This window comes from Odocoileus virginianus, unplaced genomic scaffold (assembly GCF_023699985.2).
Source record: "Odocoileus virginianus isolate 20LAN1187 ecotype Illinois unplaced genomic scaffold, Ovbor_1.2 Unplaced_Contig_39, whole genome shotgun sequence".
Taxonomy (NCBI): domain Eukaryota; kingdom Metazoa; phylum Chordata; class Mammalia; order Artiodactyla; family Cervidae; genus Odocoileus; species Odocoileus virginianus.
In genome coordinates this window covers 207736-230124 of record NW_027224356.1, presented here as the reverse complement: position 1 = coordinate 230124, position 22389 = coordinate 207736, and the positions used below count along the sequence as shown (strand labels likewise).

General features: G+C 42.5%; 1 pseudogene; it reads right to left on the bottom strand.

Annotated features, from left to right (window-relative positions):
- Positions 1–15399: 15399 nt before the first annotated feature.
- LOC110150232 (pregnancy-associated glycoprotein 1-like) lies at positions 15400–21881 on the bottom strand (annotated as a pseudogene).
- Between the last annotated feature and the right edge of the window lie 508 nt (positions 21882–22389).

The following is a 22389-nucleotide window of genomic DNA, read 5'->3' as shown; positions in this document are numbered from 1 at the left end:
TAGGAGAGTGAAAGCCCAGCTCCCTAGCCTTGGGTTGGGGCACATTTGATGCACAAATTACGTTTCAAATTCCATGTGAGAACAGACTGTAGCTTCCCTCTCCATGACTTGCATGAAATCAGACCCAGACTGGTTTCATCCTTTTTCATGCCCTGTTTCTCCTGAGACCACGCTGGTTTCTCTGGGAGATTTTTTTTTTTTTTAATTTGGCTGCCCTAAGGCTTCATTGCTGCTCAGGACTTCTATATTTGCAGCAAGCATGGGCTACTCTGTAATTGCAGTTCACTGGTTTTCAATCCTCTGCTTCTCTTGAGCAGATCACAGGCTCTAGGGTACTGAGGCTCAGAAGTTTTGGCCCACCAGCTTTGTTGCCCTGGGGCATTTGCAGTCTTCCTAAATTAGGTCTCAAACGCATCTTAAGCACTGGATCAAAAGGGAAAACACTCTGAAAAGAATTTGAAATGCATCATTTTTACATGAAACTTGGCACCATGGCCCATTTATGACGAGACTGTTAGAGGAGTGTCCCTGCTTCAAGCAACCTCCTGAGACCAGAATTGGTTTAGGTTCCCCTCCCAACTGTTCCTATAGCATCTTGACTGTCCTGCCATGTGGCTCTGTTCTTGCTTGAGTTTCTGAAACCCACACTAGATGACAGCTTCCAGAGGGCAGGGCTGTCACTTGACTCACTTGTAAGTATACATCAGTAGATCGTGTCTCATTCAGACTCTAATGTCAAGACAAGGCTAACACAAAGATCAGTTATTTTGAGTGTTAAGTTACAAGTTCACCTACTGTAATCAAACCCTAAATAACATTGTCTTAAATAGAATACAATTTCAATTCTCTTTCATATAATGGTAGTGCAGGTTTCTCCAGAGAGATGGGGACCCACTTTTTTCTTGTCACATCTTCCACCTATGCTACTTACTTCTGATCTAAAATGGCCATTCCAGCTCCTGTCATTACATCTGCATCCCAGCACATGGGACAGAAAATAATACTTCCATTTGGAAGTGACTTATCAAATCTACTCAATTTCCACTGGCCGAAGTATCTTCCATGGTCATGGCAAACCTGGGGGTTGTGGGTCTACAGAAGGGTGCAGGAATGTGATCCTACTACAGAACATTCATGATGAGTAACAAGGGCCACCGTCCTTCATTCATGTCCCTGTAACTCATTCTTCTTTGGTTCTCCCCACAAAGATCTCATTCAGTTTTGGACTGCAGATATGAATATGGATGAGGTTATAAGAGAGGAAATGGCCCAGGCTGAACAAATATGGAGAAAACAAGAAAGGAAAGAAGATAAGAAAATATAAAAATGCAAAATCTATAGGAAAGCATACTTGTAATAATAATTTTGCATTTATACAATTTAGGTAAACCTGTGGTTTATGAATCAATTTATAAAATAAAAAATAAGAGAAATGTAAAATATAAATATATTCACTAAACCCAACAAAATAATAAGGCTATATCATATTAAACACATAGTAGTATCAGGATTAAGTTTGGATGCACATTGCAAAAAAAATAAAACAACCATAACTTTAGCAAGATAAACTTGATTTTCGTTCCCACTGAAAGAAAGCTGGAGGTGGGACAGCCAGAGATTGTGTATAATCCATCTCCAATGTTACATGATTGTCCAATTCAACTGCAAGAGTTCCATCCATCACAACTAAAATCCAGGCAGCAGTTAGGAAGAATATAGGGAAGAGAAGAGACTCATCTCTCAGCTAAATCAACTCATTGTAAGCAGTCTTCCAAGATATCCTTCTTCAAGTTCTGTTTGCATCTCAAAGTCACCAGTCATGACTAAGAGCATGGGTGGGCAGGAAACGCAGTCCTGTTGCTTCTGGGCTTATAGCTGTATATATATATATATATAAACTATTTTCAGTCTTGAAAGAGCAGCAGAGAATAGATCATTTTGTAGGTAGACAGAAGCACCTGCATTTAAGAACAAACCTTTTCTGAATAAATGAGGCTGAACTGCTGGGCACAGTGTGGGAGCCAGGAGGAAGGAGAAGCAATGAGAAACAGCTAGATGGATCTGAATTGTGCTCCAGAATAAAGAGGCAGACTGGTCAGTAGAGATCTTCTAAGGACTGAAGTGAGGATTAGACATACCACCTGACCCAATTTGTTTTGAAAACTGCTTTTCCAACTCAGGTCCCAAATCTCTCTCAATTCTTCAGCTTCTAAATACCTTGTCTTTGTTACCTCACATTCTGACCTACCTGTTTCACCTTCCTTATTTCTGTTCATATCACTTCTCCATCTAGTCCACCAGCATTACAAGATCGTGTACTGAGGAGTTAGCAATACTTTCTAGAAGTGGGTAGAAACACAATGACTATTTCCACTTTGGTATTTCTTTGTCCTGATCAAGGCCTTTTGGAGGACTGAGATGGCTATAATTATTGAGGTCTCACATATCCTCTAAAATCCCAACCAAGAATTTGACTTCCTTGGACCTGGAGGGGATGTGTTCACTTTTGCATCCACAGGTCTTAGCAGAACAGTAAGTCCCCTCTATATGAACAGGTTACATTTAAAAAGGGTATTCAAAAATCCCAATTTCTTCATAATTTCAGCAAAGTTACTTAGGTAGTCAACTAAGACAATTGGCTATGTATTAATTTAATATAGTCATTTAATAGCTTTATGATACTTTTCACACAAATAATACATAAAAAAGAAACACAAACAATAAAACAAACATTTTTAATCTTGCAGTACCTGGATAGGGCATGGCAACCCACTCCAGTATTCTTGTCTGGAGAATCCCCATGGCAAGAGGAGCCTGGCGGACTACAGTCTGTATGTTGCCAAAGTTGGACAGAGCTGAGCAACTAAGCACGACTTTAAAAGTAGAGTAGTAGTTTTACAGTTTCTGGTCTTACATTTAGATCTTTAATCCATTTTGAGTTTATTTTTGTGTATGGTGTTAGATAGTGTTCTAGTTTCATTCTTTTACAGGTGGTTGACCAGTTTTTCCACAACCACTTGTTAAAGAGGTTGTCTTTTTTCCATTGTATATCCTTTCCTCCTTCGTCGAAGATAAGGTGACCATAGGTTCGTGGATTTATCTCTAGGCTTTCTATTCTGTTCCATTGATCTGTATTTCCGTCGTTGTGCCAGTATCATACTGTCTTGATGACTGTGGCTCTGTAGTATAGTCTGAAGTCAGGTAGATTGATTCCTCCAGTTCCATTCTTCTTTCTCAGGATTACTTTGGCTATTCAAGGTTTTTTGTATTTCCATACATATTGTGAAATTATTTGTTCTAGTTCTGTGAAAAATACCGTTGGTAGTTTGATAGGGATTGCATTGAATCTATAGATTGCTTTGGGTAGTATAGCCATTTTGACAATATTGATTCTTCCAATCCATGAACACGGTATATTTCTCCATCTGTTTGTGTCCTCTTTGATTTCTTTCATCAGTGTTTTATAGTTTTCTATGCATAGGTCTTTTGTTTCTTTAGGTAGATATACTCCTAAGTATTTTATTCTTTTTGTTGCAATGGTGAATGGTATTGTTTCCTTAATTTCTCTTTCTGTTTTCTCATTGTTAGTGTATAGGAATGCAAGAGATTTCTGTGTGTTAATTTTATATCCTGCAACTTTACTGTATTCATTGATTAGCTCTAGTAATTTTCTGGTAGAGTCTTTAGGGTTTTCTATGTAGAGGATCATGTCATCTGCAAACAGAGAGAGTTTCACTTCTTCTTTTCCTATCTGGATTCCTTTTACTTCTTTTTCTGCCCTGATTGCTGTGGCCAAAACTTCCAAAACTATGTTGAATAGTAGTGGTGAGAGTGGGCACCCTTGTCTTGTTCCTGATTTCAGGGGAAATGCTTTCAATTTTTCACCATTGAGGGTGATGCTTGCTGTGGGTTTGTCATATATACCTTTTATTATGTTGAGGTATGTTCCTTCTATTCCTGCTTTCTGGAGAGTTTTAATCATAAATGGATGTTGAATTTTGTCAAAGGCTTTTTCTGCATCTATTGAGATAACCATATGGTTTTTATCTTTCAATTTGTTAATGTGGTGTATTACATTGATTGATTTGTGGATATTAAAGAATCCTTGCATTCCTGGGATAAAGCCCACTTTGTCATGATGTATGATCTTTTTAATATGTTGTTAGATTCTGTTTGCTAGAATTTTGTTAAGGATTTTTGCATCTATGTTCATCAGTGATATTGGCCTGTAGTTTTCTTTTTTGTGGCATCTTTGTCTGGTTTTGGAATTAGGGTGATGGTGGCCTCATAGAATGAGTTTGAGGAGAACATAGGCAAAACACTCTCCGACATAAATCACAGCAGGATCCTCTATGGCCCACATCCCAGAATTTTAGAAATAAAAGCAAAAGTAAACAAATGGGACCTAATGAAACTTAAAAGCTTTTGCACAACAAAGGAAACTATAAGCAAGGTGAAAAGACAGCCCTCAGATTGGGAGAAAATAATAGCAAACGAAGCAACAGACAAAGGATTAATCTCAAAAATATACAAGCAACTCCTCCAGCTCAACTCCAGAAAAATAAATGACCCAATCAAAAAATGGGCCAAAGAACTAAACAGACATTTCTCCAAGGAAGACATACAGATGGCTAACAAATACATGAAAAAATGCTCAACATCACTCATTATCAGATAAATGCAAATCAAAACCACAATGATGTACCATTATACGCCAGTCAGGATGGCTGCTATCCAAAAGTCTACAAGCAATAAATGCTGGAGAGGGTGTGGAGAAAAGGGAACCCTCTTACACTGTTGGTGGGAATGCAAATTAGTACAGCCACTATGGAAAACAGTGTGGAGATTTCTTAAAAAACTGGAAATAGAACTGCCATATGACCCAGCAATCCCACTTCTGGGCATACACACCAAGGAAACCAGATCTGAAAGAGACACATGCACCCCAATGTTCATTGCAGCACTGTTTATAATAGCCAGGACATGGAAGCAACCTAGATGCCCATCAGCAGACGAATGGATGAGGAAGCTGTGGTACATATACACCATGGAATATTACTCAGCCATTAAAAAGAATTCATTTGAATCAGTTCTAATGAGATGGATGAAACTGGAGCCCATTATACAGAGCGAAGTAAGCCAGAAAGATAAAGACCATTACAGTATACTAACACATATATATGGAATTTAGAAAGATGGTAACGATAACCCTATATGCAAAACAGAAAGGGACTCAGATGTATAGAACAGACTTGTGGACTCTGGGAGAAGGTGAGGGTGGGATGTTTCAAGAGAACAGCATAGAAACATGTATATTATATAGGGTGAAACAGATCTCCAGCCCAGGTTGGGCACATGAGACAAGTGCTCTGGCCTGGTGCACTGGGAAGACCCAGAGGGATCGGGTGGAGAGGGAGGTGGGAGGGGGGACCGGGATGGGGAATACATGTAAATCCATGGCTAATTCATTTCAATGTATGACAAAAACTACTGCAATGATGTAAAGTAATTAGCCTCCAACTAATAAAAATAAATGGAAAAAAAAAGTAGAGTAGTAGTACCATCTATGTCACCACTGCATTTATGCTTCCATCCAGACAACATAGGCTTGAAATGAAAATATTGAATCATTGTCCTCCATACACTTCTGTACAATAAATTACACAAAGCACACCCACTTGTCTGGGATGTGCCCACAACAATGTGTGTCAAATCTGTGAACTAACTGATGTGATTGCACATGCAAATGCACTTTTACATGTTTGAAAGTTTTCAACTTGAAGGTTTGTATGTAACAGACTTGCTACTTAGGCTTCCAGTGAATGTGTGTAGTTAAGGAACAAGAGAGGAGAGTAAGGAGCTGCCCGTTCTTTTCCTTGTTGCATGTATTATGGCCATTTTGAATAGGAATTCCATTGAGGATAACTGAGGCCCAATGTATGGGAACATCACTGCAAGTGACAGAGGACCAAGATTCCAGGACGTGGCACAAGAGCCATGGTTGATTGAAAAGAAACAGGAATGCGAAATAGGAGGAAACACGTTTTCCCTGGTTTATGTGAATGACTTGGCAAATATCATCTGGATTCGTTTACAGTGATTGAGCTGTGGTTTAGAGGAGCACTCTCTGTTGCTCAGTATGAGCAAAGAGAGGAGAATGAACTGTGAAAATCGAACATCTGTCCCAGGTAAAGTATGTCTAGTATTGAAGAGACATTAAGTCCTCTCAATTTATCTGCTCCCTCCTGAGAAGAATTAGAGTAGTAAAAGAGGGAAGGTCCACACTGTGCTATCATCTAATTCTTCTTCTGTCCAGTGAACATTGATTTCTAATGCAATTTCTTTATAAACAGAGGGTGTACTTTGTATGATGGAAGGCTTCTAATTTACTATCCTGTGTAAACCTTTGGTGCTGTTCTGTGCCCAGTCACATGGTGCCGTGGGACCTGGCAGGCTCTCTTTTGGCTGCAGACTGCAGTGTATGGGGATCTGCTGTCGTCTGGGGCCTGGGTTATATCTTCGGTCTAGGTTCACACCTGAGGGGTTAACTCTAGTTCGGTTTAATTCTATCATCTTGCTCTTTATCTTCAATTTGTCCCATGTTCTTTCTTCACATTTCTCTTTTTATCACTGACTGCTTTGTGACTGAGTAGTTTTTTTATGATTCCCTTTTATATCCTTTGTCACTTTAATAACTGTATATGTTTTCTAAGCAGTTTTGAAATCCATGGTATGCATCTTTAACTTGTCAGTCTATCATTATTACTTATGATAATTATTAATAATTATTAAATTATTTATTTATCTTTTCTTTGGCTGTGTTGGGTCTTAGTGTGGCATGCAGGATCTTCCTTGTGGTAGGGGCTCTCTATTTGAGGAGGGCAAGCTCAGTACTTGCAGTATGTAAGCTCTATTTCAGATATGCAGGCTTTGTTGCTCAGTGGCATGTGGGATATTAGTTCTCTGGCAAAGAACAAACCAGCATCCCATGCATTGCAAAGCTTATCCTTAACCACTGGACCACTGGGGAAGGCCCTATATTTACCTTTTAATATATATTACATGTTTATCATTTGCGGTACTCTTCATTACCCCTGTAGATATAGATTTCCACTTCCTTTTAAATTCCTTCTGACTTGAGACCTTTTATAAAACATTTATTACATTGGTCTGTTGGTGATGATGCAGTCTTGTAGTTGTTGTGTGTCTGAGAAAGTATTTTATCTTGTTTTTGATATGTATTTTTCTTGGGTATAAAATTCTGAGTCAAGTATATTTCCCTCAGCACTCTAAGATGTGGTGCCAGTGTCCTCTGGCTAACAATGTTTCATATGCCTAAACTGCTGTCATTCTCATTTTTTTCTTCTATTTCTGTTTTTCCTTCTGATTATACTTCTTTGATTGATTTTTTTAATTTATTTTTATTAGTTGGAGACTAATTACTTTACAATATTGTAGCGGTTTTTGCTATATATTGACATGAATCAGCCATGGATTTACAAGTGTTCCCCATCCTGAACCCCCCACCCACCTCCCTACCCATCCCATCCTTCTGGTCATCCCAGTGCACCAGCCCCGAGCACTTGTAGAATTCACCTTGCTTGCTCTCCACCTCAGGAATCCATTCTCTGCTGCCAGATGTTTGATGTAAAAAAACTGCTCTTTCATTTATCATGTCTGCTTTGGAGTTGTTTGAGACAGGAGGATAAATGTGTCAACTGCTCCTCTATGTCCACCAAAATGGAAGTTCCCCTGCAATCAGAACTCACTGAATGCCTTGTGAATGCTAGGCACTGACTTCTGTGCATGGGTGTAGACTTGATTGGGGATATGTCTTGCAGCCTTGGGGAGCCACAGTCTTGCTGGAGAAACATCCAATTACATATAGTATTTGCTACGGGGTATGTTCAGTTCAGTTCAGTCGCTCAGTCATGTCTGACTCTTTGCAACCACATGGACTGTAGCATTCCAGGGCTCACTGTCCTTCACCAACTCCTGAAGCTTGCTCAAAGTCATGTCCACCAAGTTGGTGATGCCATCCAACAATCTCATCCTCTGTCGTACTCTTCTCCTCCTACCTTCAAACTTTCCAAGCAACAGGGTATTTCTTAATGAGTCTGTTCTTTACATCAGTTAGCCAAAATATTGGAGCTTCAAGTTCAGCATCAGCCCTTCCAATGAATATTCAGTATCGATTTCCTTTAGCATTGACTGCTTGGGTCTCCCTGCAGTCCAAGTGACTCTCAAGACTCTTGTCCAGCATCACAGTTCAAAACCATCAATTCTTCATTGCTCACCATTTTTTATGGTCCAACAGTCAAATCCATACTTGACAACTGGGAAAAATCATAGCTTTGATTATACTGAATTTTTTCAGCAAAGTAATGTCTTTGCTTTTAAAAATGCTGTCTAGGTTTGTCATAGCTTTTCCTTGAAAAAGCAAACATATTTTAATTTCATGGCTGCAGTCATCATCTGCAGTGATTTTGGAGTCCCCAGAAATAAAGTCTCTCACTGTTTCCATTGTTTCGCCATCTATTTGCCATGAAGTGATGGGACCAAATGCCATGACCTTCATTTTCTGAATGTGGACTTTAAGCCAGATGTTTCACTCTCCTCTTTCATTTTCATCAAGAGGCCTTTTAGCTCCTTTTCACTTTCTACCATGATGGTGGTGTCATTTGCATATCTGAGGTTATTGCTATTTCTCCTGCCAATCTTGATTGCAGTTTGTGCCTCATCCAGTTGGGCATTTCTCATGATGTATTCTGCATATAAGTTAAGTAATCAGGGTGACAATATACAACATTGGCATACTCCTTTCCTGATTTGGAACCTGTCCATCGTTCCATGTTGAGTTTTAACTGTTGCTTCTTGACCTGTATACAGATTTCTCAGAAGGCAGATAAGATGGTCTGGTATTCCAGTCTCTGTAAGTTTTCCACAGTTTGTTGTGATCCACTCAGTCAAAGGCTTTTGCATAGTCAATGAAGCAGAAGTAGTTATTTTTTCTGGAGTTCTCTTGCTTTTTCTATAACCCAATGGATGTTGGCAATTTGATCTCTGGTTCCTCTGCCTTTTCTAAATCAGCTTGAACATATGGAATTTCACAGTTCATGTACTGTTGAAGACTTGCTTGGAGAATGTACTTTGGTAGCAGGTGATATGAGTGAAACTGTGTGGTAGTTGAACATTCTTTGAAATCACCTTTCTTTGGGATTGGAATGAAAATGACCTTTCTAGTCCTGTGGCCACTACTGAGTTTTCCAGATTTGCTGGCATATTGAGTGCAGCGCTTTAACAGCATCGTGGTTTAGGATTTGAAATTGCTCTACTGCAATTCCATCAGGTCCACTAGCTTTGCTCCAAGTGATACTTCTGAAGGCCCACATGATTTGCATTTCATGATATCTAGCTCTAGGTGAGTGATCACACCATTGTGATTATCTGGGTCATTAATATTTTTTATACAGTTCTTCTATGTATTTTTTCAACCTCTTCTTAATATCTTCTGATTCTGTTAGGTCCATATCATTTCTATCATTTATTGTGTCCACCTTTGCATGAAATGTTCCCTCCCTATCTCTAATTTTCTTGAAGGGACCTCTGGTCTTTCTCATTATGTTGTTTTCCTCTATTTCTTTGCACTGATCACTTAGAAAGGCTTTTTTTTTTTTTTAATCTCTCCTTGCTATTCTTTGGAACTCTGCATCCAGATAGGTATGCCTTTCTTTTCTCCTTTGCCTTTTGCTTCTCTTCTTTTCTAAGTTATTTGTAAGGCATCCTCAAACAACCTTTTTGCATTTTGTTTTCTTAGGGATGGTCTTGATGTGGTATGTACAGATCAAAAATTGAAGATCATGGCATCCCTTTTCTTTACTTCATGGCAAATACATGGAGAAACAATGAAAACAGTGAAGGGCTTTATTTTGCTGGGCTCCAAAATCACTGGAGATAGTGACTGCAGTGGTAAAAATAAAGAGACACTGATCCTTGGGAGATAAAGCTATGAAAAACCTAGACAACATACTAAAAAGCAGAGATTTTATCAGCAAAGGTCTGTATAGTCAAAGCTGTGGTTTTGCCAGAAGTTGTGATTGGATGTGAGAGTTGGACTATAAAGAAAGCTGAGCACCAAAGAATTGATGCTTTTGAACTGTGGTGTTGGACAAGACTCTTGAGAGTCCCTTGGATGGCAAGGAGATGCAACCAGTCCACGATAAAGGAAATATGTCCTGGATATTCATTGGAAGGACCAATGCTGAAGCTGAACCTCCAATACTTTGGCCATCTGATGTGAAGAACTGACTTATTAGAAAATACCCCAATGCTGGGAAATATTAAAGGCAGGAGGCAAAGGGGAAAACAGAAAATGAAATTGTTGGGTGGCATCACCGACTTTATGAACATGAGTTCGAGCAAACTCTGAAAGTTGGTGATGGACAGGGAAGCCTGGTGTGCTGCACCCCATGATATAGAAAGGAGTTAGCAGTATATAGCAAGCCCTCTGAACAGAGGATAATCAGGGACCAGGCAGACATCTTTGGGGAAGGAGAAAGGAAGAATTCCTAGTTAGCTGACAATGATGGGTTGGCAGGCCTTTTCAAGCAAGAGAAGCTGTAGGGAAGCAATTCTATGCCAGGTGGAGAGAATGGTAAGAGAATTGCAGGGCAGCAGTGCTGGGATTTCCCAGAGGACAAGATTGCTGTACTATTAAACTTCATCAGTGCTCAATATTGTTCGGTGATTGGAAACATGAGATTCGTTTTGGAAGTGGTTGAGAAATATTCAAAGGAAAGACCAACGCTGAAGATGAAGCTACAACACTTAGGCCACCTGATGTGAAGAGCCAGCTCATTGGAAGAGACCCTGATGCTGGGAAAGATTGTTGACAGAAGGAGAAGTGTCAAAAGGATGAGATGGTGAGATGACATCACCGACTCAATGGACATGAGTATGAGGAAACTCCACGAAATAATGAAAGACAGGGAAGCCTGTTTTGCTGCCATACATGTAATCACAAGAGTCAGACATGACTTAGAAACTGAACAATACCAATGAGGACACAAGGTCCAGGGAAGCCTGTGGCCCTGGTGGGAGTGGAGCAAGATATAGGTGGAAGGGGAAGCTTCCCATTCTCTGGCACAAGTCCTTGAATCCGAGGCAAGGAGCACAAGATTTTGAATGTGTTACCAAACACTGCTTTCTAAAAAAACAAAAGCTGCTTTCTGCAGGAGTGGATGCTTTGACTGGGTTTGTTCTCTAGATTTTACTGAGGGATGTGGAAGGGATCTGGAGTGGACTGAGTCTGCAAAAACCAGGTGACCAGCTGCTGTAGGGCCAGTCTCATGGTAAACATTCTGCACTAGGTGGAAAACGAATCCAGAAAAAATGTCCCATCTGAGTGTACATGCCAATGTATCAGATTGTTGCGGCAGATCACTTCAATATTGTTTTGAGGTAAGCGAGAAATGTACGATGGGTGGTTTGCTTTTGTCAATTTTTGTGGGTAGTTAGATGTTTAACTGTCTGGTTACTTCATTGAATGGTTGGAATCATGCTTGGGAAAGAAAACTAGATGAGGTCCACACAAATTTCCTCGTTAAACAGCAGGCATAAGAAGGTTTCTAAGGCCACTGTAGGTATTTTAAATATGAGGGTCTATATGGGGATGGTTTCATTTAACAGACTGAGATTGGACTGTGCAGGCTGCCATAGTTGCTGCTATGAACAGTAGCCATAACAGCTACTTGTTGCTATGCAGGAGATGTGGGAAACTGACAAGAGGCCAAAATCCTTATAGCTCTCCTTGCAGTGTGATTTCAGGCTAGAAGTAGTTAGCAAGGAAAGGCTGACAGGTAAGGCTGAGGAAGGGATTAATTTGAGCCAGTAATCATTAGCTCTTGTTGGAGTCCAGAAAACAGAAGCATCGGCTCAGAGTTCTGTGTCATGGTTCAGAAAAGATGTCATTTTCCTTGAATCAATATTTAGTCTTGGGGATGGCAGCCATAACCTCTAAATAGATGATTTCCTTCTCCCCAGGTGGCAGAATAATTCATATTGGTACCAGATCCAGGAATCCAGAAATCCCTCTCAAGTCTACCTGATCTTTACAGGCACACACGAAATCTAAAAGGGGGGGGGGGCTTATCATCATGGTGCCCATTTTCCAGATGAGAAAACTGAGGTTAAGAGACTTGATCAGGTCACATAGCAAAGCATGTGAAACACCAAGAACAAACCTAGGGTAACTGGCCTCAAATTGTGTGTTTTTTCTCCATACCTGCTGGTAATTGTGGGTGGTAATCTGGCCCTGTTGCTTAGGCAGAAGCAATCAATACTTAGGCTTTAATTGAAGAAAGGAAGGAAAACACTAGACCATTAAGCTAAAAATAACCCCTAATGATTATACGGTGGAGATGAAGAGTAGATTATAAGGATTAGAGCTGATAGCCTGAATAACTATGCATGGAGGCTTGTAACACTGTATGAGTGGTTGTCACCAAAACCATCCCCAAGAAAAACAAATGTGAGAAGGCAAAGTGGTTGCTTGAGGATCCCTTTGAAACAGCTGAGAAAATAAGAGACGTGAACAGCAAAGGAGAAAGTGAGAGATATACGCAATGGAATGCAGACTTCCAGAGAATAGCAAGGAGAGATAAGAAGGTATTCATAAGTGAAAAGTGCAAGAACAGAGGAAAACAATAGACTTGTGAAGAGTATAGATCTCTTCAGGAAAGTTGGAGACACCATAGGAATACTTCATGCAAACATGGGCACAATAAAGGACAGAAAAGTCTAAGACCTACCAGAAGCAGATGAGATTAAGAACAGGTGGAAAGAATGCACAGAACTATATAAAAATGGTCATAATACCTGGATAGAGATTATGTTGGGGTCACTCATGTAAAGCCACATATACTGGAGCATGAAATCAAGTGGACATTAGGAAGTGCCAATACAAACAAAGCTAGTGGAGGTGATGGAATTCCAGCTGAGCTGTTTAAAACATCCTAAAGAGTGAGGCTGTAAAAGTGCTGCATTCAATATGTCAGCAAATTTGGAAAACTCATCAGTGGTCACAGAACTGGAAATGGTCAGTTTTCATTCCAATACAAAAGAAAGGTAACTTCAAAGAATGTTCAACCTATCATGCAATTGTGCTCATCTCACTTGCTAGCAAGGTAATACTCAAAATCCTTCAACCTAAGCTTCAATAGTAGATGAACTGAGAACTTCCAGATGTACAAACTGATTTGGGTAACCAGAGATCAAATTGCCAACATCCATTGGATCATAGAGAAAGCAAGGGAATTCCAGAAAAACATCTGCTTCACTGACTATGCTAAAGCCTTTCATTATGTGGACCACAACAAACTGAGGAAAATTCTTAAGGGAATGGAAGTAGCAGATCACCTTACCTGTCTCCTGAAAAGGCTGCATGTAGGTAAAAAAGCTGCACTTAGAATCAGACACAGAACAGCTGGAAGATTGAAAATTGGGAGAGGAGCATGACAAGGTATACATTGTCACTCTGGTCATTGAACTTGTATGTAGGATGCATCATTAGATATGCTGGACAGGATAAATCCCAAGATGGAATCAAGATTGCTGGGAGAAATATCAATATTCACAGATGTGAAGATGACACCACCTTAACAGTAGAAAGCAAAGAATGAAAGAGCCACTTGATAAGCACAGGAGATGAAAAAAATCTTGCTTAAAACTCAACATTCAAAAAACTATTCACAAAAAATACTCAACATTCACGGTATCCAGTCCCACCACTTCATAGCATATAGATGAGGGAAAAGTGGAAACAGTGGCAGATTTTACTTTCTTGGGCTCCAAAATCACTATGGACTTTGATTGTACCCCAAAATTAAAAACACACTTGCTCCTTGGAAGGAAGAAAGGCTATGAAAAACCTGGACAGTGCATTAAAAATCAGAGACTCACTTTGCTACAGAGGTCTGTAGTGTCAAAGCTATGATTTTTCCAGTAATCATGTACAGATGTGATATCTGGACCATAAGAAAGGGTGAATGCCAAACAATTGAGCTTTTGAACTGTGGTGCTTGAGAAGATTCTTGAGAGTCCCTTATACAACAAGGAGATCAAACCAGTCAATCTGAAAGGAAATCAACCTCTGACCCCTGCTGTCTCAGCTGAGGCATCTACTGAGGGTCTCCACGTGGAAAGAATGCATGCTTCCACTGCAAAAGTGCCTAACCATGGCAGCTCCAAGCAAAGAGTTTGTATCTCCACCCCTGGAGGAAGCTCAGAAAGGCTGAAGGCTCTATGTACCCTGGGCCCCCTGATACATGCGTTGCATTCTCCCCAGAAGCAATGGAGGCCAAGGAAGGGGCATTTTGGGTCCTGGAGGAGGGGGATGGCTCGGGGATCCACTGCAGCCATCACTTAACAAGTAGGACTGGAAAAGACAGAGCAGGCATATGTGGCAGAGAGCTGGTGACTGGGGTGTGGTCACAAAAGGGAACCAGCTATGCATGAAGTACCTCACCTAATATCTCCTGGAGTAGAAGCCAAATGATAAGATCATCTGAGGTGGGATGAAGAGAGTCTATTTCATTACCTCTTAGAATTCCTCTGAATGAGGAGGTGGTGGAGTTGGTGGGTCATCATGAACTCTTCCATGGCCTAGACCACCCACCAATCACTGTCCTTGGGGCTGACTCTCCCCAGCTTCAGTCATGTAGTTCTGGAGGAAACTGACAATCATGTGTGCTGCTGAGTCAGGGCCAATGACCATGTAAAGCCAAACATAGGACCCCTTAGCCCTGCCAGATGGCTGACCTAGAGCTGTACAGGTGATATGAGATGGGTCATTCAGAGAACACCTTTGACCTCTAATGGCTTCATGCTTCTTTCCTTACTAGGAGATGCCTTTGGGACATAAAACCCTAGGGCAGGAAGCTTGGACTCCCTCACTATGTGTAGAATCCTTAAGGAAGAAAGTTGTCAGGCTAAGACCATCAAAGAAGAGGGAAGGGAAAGACCGAGGGTGAGAAAGAGAGAGCTGATGACTTCTAATTTCTTGGATCCAGTCACTGAGATCTTTGTATTTGCTCTGAGTCTTGTGTTTTGGATTCCCAGAATCATTCCAATGAGTCTCCTCTTTCCTTGAAGCCAGTTGGAGTTGGGCTCCTCTCAACTCTGATTCAGGTTTTGTTCTATATCCTTCCCAATCATTGTACACGTCCCACACAAAACAGAGGCATGCATTTGTTTCAGCACCATTATGGTGAAACCCTTCATTCTTTACTGAGAATAAGGTGTGCAGACTACCAAATACCAGCATCGTGGGCAGGAGTGCCCTAACTGTGAGTGAGTGTGTATTAGGAGTGGCTGTATTGATTCTTGAACCATTTCAAGCATTTACACTGCCTGTGCCAGGCCAATCCTGTCATTTCCTCGATCGTGAACTGAGAAGTACTGCCTCAGGAAGACGTCACCCAGGATCCAGGTCTCTGTAGATGCACTCACAGTGTTCTCTTTAAAGGCGGTATAGCAGTGGCCTCTAGAATTCTTGGGGATTCAGAGACACACCCCAGTCAGCCTGAGCCCTTATGTGCGACTCCCACAAATATCCGTACCCAGCACAATTCTTGGTTTAATTTCCCTATTTTGGTAGGTATCAAGTGGTTTTATGAGCAGCAGGGGATGTGAGAGAGTTCATCCAAAACCAAAAAGTGCCCATACATGCAGGTGCCATGAGGAAGGGTGTGGTGAGTGGATGACTGGGAGTTGGGGAAACTGTTGAATGATAAAAACAAAGTCCTACTGTAGAGAGTAAGGAACTATATTCAATATCCAGTGATAAACCACATGAAAAAGAATAAGAAAATAATATATATTTTCTGTGTGTATAACTGAGTCACATTGCTGTGCAGCAGAACTTAAGGTGACACTGAAGATCAGTCACACTTCAATATAATTTTTAGAAAAGAACAAGAGTGTCCCCTGGTTCTCCTCACTCCCTGTTTCTTTCCTCCTGACTCCTGCTCCATGTTTTCTCTACAGAGAATGCAGGTCCTCCTCCAGCATCCCCACAATCTGTACTTTATAAAAAAGCTATTTTTTATTGGAGTATAGCTGATTGACAATATTCTGAGTTTCAGGTGGACAGTAAAGGGACTCAATTGTATGTATCTATGTATCCTGGTCCCAAAGATACCCCTGCCATCCAGGTTGTCATATAACTGAGACAAGTTCCCTGTGCTACCCAGTAACTTGTTGGTTAATCCATCTTAAATATAGCAGTGTCCACAACAAGTTCTTGAAGACTTAACTCAGGAAATCTGGGAAGCCTCCTTCGGCCCACACTCACCCTCTTTGGCCACTCCAGGCTTGGTTGGGTAACTTACTCTGGTTCCCCATCCCTACCGGTCAGTCCGTAGCCCTCATCACCCCTAGTAAGTCCCCAGTGCCCCAATGCAGAGCACCTTGGGATGCCATTTGCATGGAATCCAGTGCAGTTTTGCCTAGAACCAAGCAACCCTCCATATGGCTCCATGAGTTTGTGGTTTTAGAATTCCTGAAATTCCCTCTGTTCCTCAAAGCCTTCTTTGAGCCCATCAGCCTGCTCTGAACTCCCATAGGGAGCTGACATGAAGCTTCCACCCTATTCTGGGGCTGAGCAGTCACTGTGCACCCTTTATTCACCTTAGCATCCAACCTCCCCACAGAGGGGTCAGGTACCCCAACTCACAAAGGGGGCACCTGGCTAGAGCAAGAGGAAAATTCATCCGAGAACTATGTTGACCATGTAATTTATCATCCAAACCAGGAAAACTGCGAGAAGGGGAGGGAGAGTTTTAATCCCTGTGGTGGGACAGCACACTGGGACTGCCCCTAGCCATTCTCCTTGTCACATGGCCTATTTCAGGGACTGCTAGACTGACTTTCATGTTCATGCATCTGAGGGTTCAGATTGAACTGAAGCTCTTTGAGGACTGAGGACCTTAGTGTTCCCCTCTCCTTGTGACTCCCACCATGCCAGCATGGTGTGGGTCTCCACATTTATTTCAGGATGATCGGTGTCCCAGACGGGCCTTTACTCTCAAGGGGTTGGTGTTGTGGGAGGCTCTGGCCCAGCCACAGGGCTCAGCATCATCTGCAATAGGGCGAGATGGCCTGCAGAGGGCGGCCTTCTTCCAGCAGCAGCCCAAGAGTTCCTGCAATTTCCTATTTGAGAACCACCCCTCATGGTTCTCCCCTCACCTTGAGGATGTAGGCTGGAGCTGGCACTGGGTATTTGATGCAGTTGATGGTGAAGAAAATACAGGGCTGGATATTGACCACAAAACATGAAACTTAGTGCTGTTAGAGAGAGAGGGAGAGAGATTGGCCCTGGAGATCCTTGTTGTGTGTGGAGACTGAGAGTGACGCTAGGGCATGACCTTTCACCTCAGAACCCTGTGGTGTGGCACCAATGAGTTTTGGATGTTATTGACCAGTCTTGTGGGGCCAAGGATCAGTGATCTCCCAGTGTCCACAAGGGCCTCACAGCCGCCATTACAGGCAATAATCTGTCTTTTCATGGAGATGATAAGAGACAGTGTGACAAAGTGCACATCAAGGTCACTCTGAGTCTCCCCAGAGCTGCCCACTACCCGACTGTCTCCTAAAAAACCCTTCATCTCTTGCCCTGACTCTTTTCCTTTGCTCTCGACACGGCACCTTCCTTGACATCCTTAAATGTGGTACTTGAATAAACCAGGATCTTTTGTACCTTGACACAAGCTGCTTTTCCTTCCTAGAAGAGTCCCCTCCCCTTTGACTAGAAAATTTCTTCTCATCTTACAGATTCAGCTTAATTGTCATGGACTCAGGGAAGTCTTTCCCCCAGTATTTATCAGTCTCCTCTCTTGGTCACTCTCTGTAGACCCTTCCTCACATCTAGCATGTACCAAAGTGACAATTCACTATGTGTGTGTGTCATTTCTGTGCATCTGCCTTCTTAGATGTGAGGGCGAGTTTTATTCTCATTGCCTCCCTAAAGTGCCTGGCACACAGTGGATGCACAATGCTTGTGTGTTGAATGAGTGAATGAAGATTGTGAAAATAATGAATGAGAAACATCCAGAGAGCTGTATCTGGTGGGGAACAAATAACTGGTCAACCACAGGGTGAAGATGGAGATTCACAAGGGCAGCAGATTCTCATAGTGGTGGGAGAGAGGGGCTCCTGTGAGAGAGGATGTCTCCCATCACTGCTCCTACAACCAGCTCAGACCCTGAGAGCCTGGCCAGGAAATACATCACTAGCCCACAGAAACTCCAAAGGACAGGTCAGCTTTTGTCTGAGGGTATCACACAGAATCCTATCAATTATTGCCTCTTGTCCTCAGGTCACTCCTGGATCCCCCTTCATGATTTTCTGTTTTAGCCCCTGCCCTACTGTATGCCCAGGTACATGGAGTGTCTTTTTTATTAGTTGCTTTCACGTCTTAAGACTGCAGCCAACCTCTCTCCACTGCTGGGTAGCTTCTCCATAAGGAGACCAGTTTTCCCCATTTGCTCAGGACTTTCCCTGTTTGTAAACTGACACTTATCTGTACTGAGAACTTGCTTGGTCCCAGGTAGCCCTGGACAGTTGGTCATCTTATAACGCTGTCCAGGCTGGTGAAATCCCCCCTGATCCTGTTCACCACACTGTAGAGTCCTCTGACCATGCTCCCTACCTCACAGGGCATCGGATGCAATGCTCTCCAAGCTTCACAGACCTCTCTGGACCCTGTGAGGACCCTGGTCAGAGCGCTAGTCAGGAGGCCTGGGGATTATGAACCCATGTGCTGTTTGTGTATCTATGTGCTTGTGTATCTGTTTGTATTTGTGTTTGTATGTGTCTCTGTGTGTGCTTCTGTGTCTCTGACTAGCTATGCATGTTTATATGTGTCTCTGTATATGTGTATATGTGTCTGCTTGTGTGTTTCCATGTGTCTGTGTGTCTGTCTGTGTCATTGTGGATGGTGTATATGTTTGTGTGACTATTTGTCTGAGAATTCACTTGTGTGTGTCTGCCTGTGTCCATTTACAGATGTGGAGCATGCCTTGGGCTGATCCTCAGAGGTAGAGGCTTACCCGTCCATGTGGACGTGCCAGTCACCCACTTGGATCAACGGTATCCAGTTGAGTGTTCCCTGGCAGTAGTGGTGGCCCACCCCACCAAACATCACCACACTGCTCTCCAGCTTGCTTCTGTAGAGAGAGGGCAGTGGGGAGATCCTTGGAAGACGGTAACAACAGCACTGTCTGAGAGCTTTGCTTCATCACCCATCAAGGTCCTAATAAGGTCCTTATCTACAGATGCAGAAATCAAGGCTAGGAGTGATAGAGAACCAGACTAAGGTCAGTTACTGGCTAATGAGTGGCATAGAGGAGGGTAGAAGTTGAGTCACTTGGCTGGTCTCCACCCATTATATCTTCTAAAGATGAACCTCCTGTGACCTGAGTGCTCAGACACTCTCAGAGGACAGGGTGCTGAAGTATTTTGGCTTTCCCCTTGTCCACTTTGTCATTTTTCAGGAAAATCAAGGCCTGGGAGAGCTAAGGGTGTGGGATCAGGTCATCCAGAGTTGGCTCCAAAGGCCCGTGACCTCTATTGTCCAAAGGACCCACATTCAGAAGAGACCACACATCTGCTCTCCCTGTCTTGAAATGCCTAATATTTCATGAACAAGGGGTCTTACACTTTTCTTTTGTGTCCCACACTTTTGTTTTTCACTGGTTTTGCAAATTGTGTAGCTGGTCCTGGGTTACCAATGAAATGCTAATGAGGAAGGAAATGTATCTACCATCCTTCCCCTTCCTTATCAAATTCATAAGCAATCCTAATGCATTTGCCTTCCATTAGTCTTCCTCCTCACTCACCCCCCCCCCCCCAGACCAAGTTACTGATATTGAACCCAGGAGCAGGGTTGTGTTCCAATAAAATGTTATTTATAAAAGCCAGTGGTGAAGCCAGTAGGGCCCTGGGGCCATAGTTATCTTGGGTTAGATTATCTCTCAGGATACTTCTTTATCAAGTGTTCTATAAATTTCCTACAACTGAAAGCAAATTACAGCTCATTTGGAGAAACGGATTGTCCATCTCAGACTTACTTGCTCAGGTAGAAGGCAAAAACAGGCTCAGAAATGGCACCTTGATTCTTCAGGTTGTCAAAGATGGGGATGCCTCCGGTGAAAGATAAGTTGGGGTAGCCCAAGCCCAAGATGCCATCAAAAGGCCATTCATCAAACCCGGATTGCTCCATGCTTAGACCAAATTTCTGGTCAGTACTTACAAGGTCTCCAATCTGTAGGAGAGAACTGTGACCCCACTTATAGATATGTGCAGTGGGGCTAGGACCTGGATGGAAGGCATTGCCATTAGATCCACAGAGAAGAATTGAGGCCGAGCTGTGGCTTTGGTGGACCTCAGACGGTTAAACCAAGCTGGGAGGGGAATTTGGGTTCCATTTGAGAGAGGCTATGAATTTTAAAACATCTCCTCTCTGAAAGACACCACCTGAGTGAGTCAAATTGGCCTCGTGGCTTCTGTACAGGTAGGGCAACCGAGTCAGGACAGGACCCATCGGTGCCCCCTTGTGGACAAAATGAGCTGAGAGCAAGGTAGCCTTCTCTTTGGCATCACTGTGACCTAATGACAGGAATGGACTGCATTCTCTGTAAGGTACTGTGGATTCTGCATCTGTCCAGGAAGACAGAAGCCGAAAACACAATCTTGCTTGCAGGGATCTATGAAATTACTGCCTGGGGATTCACTTTTGGGGATATGTGTGTCTTTGTGTGAGTGTGTATGAGAGAGAAAGAGAAAGGGGGGGGGGGAACTACTCAAGTACTTTGGGGGAAGCTGGCCATAAGTTTTGTTGGACTCTCAAAAGCCCCCTAGAGTGAGAACTCATTTATCAGGCCCTGTAGCTTCTCAGGCCTCCAGTTTCCCAGTCTGGATACCTGAAGCCCTTGACTGCACAGAGGTCCCCAGATCAGTTTTATCCTGTCCCCAAACACCCCACAGCAAATTCAGTCCTGAAAAGCCAGTCAAGCTCCATTGTTTACCACATGTGTGCCCTCAGAAAGGCCCTTGCTGTCTGCACCTCAGTTTCCTCATTTGTCACATGAGCTAATTAGAGTAACTGCTGTGTGGGGTTGTTGCAGGACTAAATCAGGCATCACCTGAAAGTGCCTGGACAGTCTGTGAATATAAAAGTGGGTGCTTTTTCCCCCTCTTCTTGCTCCCAGAAAATGAACCTTGAACTGCTCATGGGCAGGGAAGCTGTAAGTCCCCATCTCAAGCCACTCTCTGGGTTAGCTAATCTGTGTGCTCGTGGGTCACCACAGGCACTGCCTCCTCAGGGACAGGATACTGTGGGTAAGATGGTCAATTGCTTTGCCATTGGATCTACCATGTGTTCAGTGATGGTTCACTCTTCATCTGTAACTGATTGACTCACTTATTTTAGAGGGAACAATCTCCCTCAAACTAATGACACATCTTTGACACAGAAAAGGATATTTACCTGCCACATGGTAATGGCCAGGCCCAGTCATAAAGACCAACAGTTGAGGATGAGAGTGTGTTCTTCTCTGGGTGGGGTCCCTGTTTTCCAGTGTTTCTGTCTCCTGCAGGAACCTCAACTCCAACATCCCCCCTGGCACCTCCAGATGAGCCCCGGTGCTAGGCTAGAGCACCAGGGGGCGCTATTGAGCACCATCTCCCAAAATACTCACATCCTGGATGTTTCTCAGGGGTTGAGTAGCCATATTTGAGCCAGGAGAAGAAGTCCGGCACAGTCGGTAAGCTTGTTCCTTCAGGAAATTGTTCAGCATGTGTTTTTCACTGCGGGTTTTTCTCATGATCTGCACTCTCATTAGAGATATTCTGTACTGAGCATTTGACAAAGAAAACAAAGAAGAAGGGACAATTAGCTGTCAGTGTTCAGGTAAAACTGTCGTTGTAATGGCCCTGTGTATTTTCTAATCATTTTTATGAGGCACATTATTATCAGAATTTTATGCATATACCATGGCAAAGACATAGGTTTGATTACAGGTTCTGTTCTGCAATCTGGGATAAGCCATATGACCATGTGGTGTCTCAGTCTCCCCCTCAGTAAAATGGTGGAATATAACAATACAAACCCTCCAAATAGAATGTCTTGGGGATAAGTGAAGTGATGGATATAAGGTACCTTATAAATAGGAAGTCTCAACATTGACAGATATTAGCATTGCTGTTGCCATCCCACTGTATCCTTCTTATAGAACCTCAAAGAAAGAGGTGGTGGTGGTGGGGACTCTTATGCTCTTTTACAAGGGAGCAATTTGAAATGCAAGAGGTTGCTGAGTTGGCTGTGGTCACACT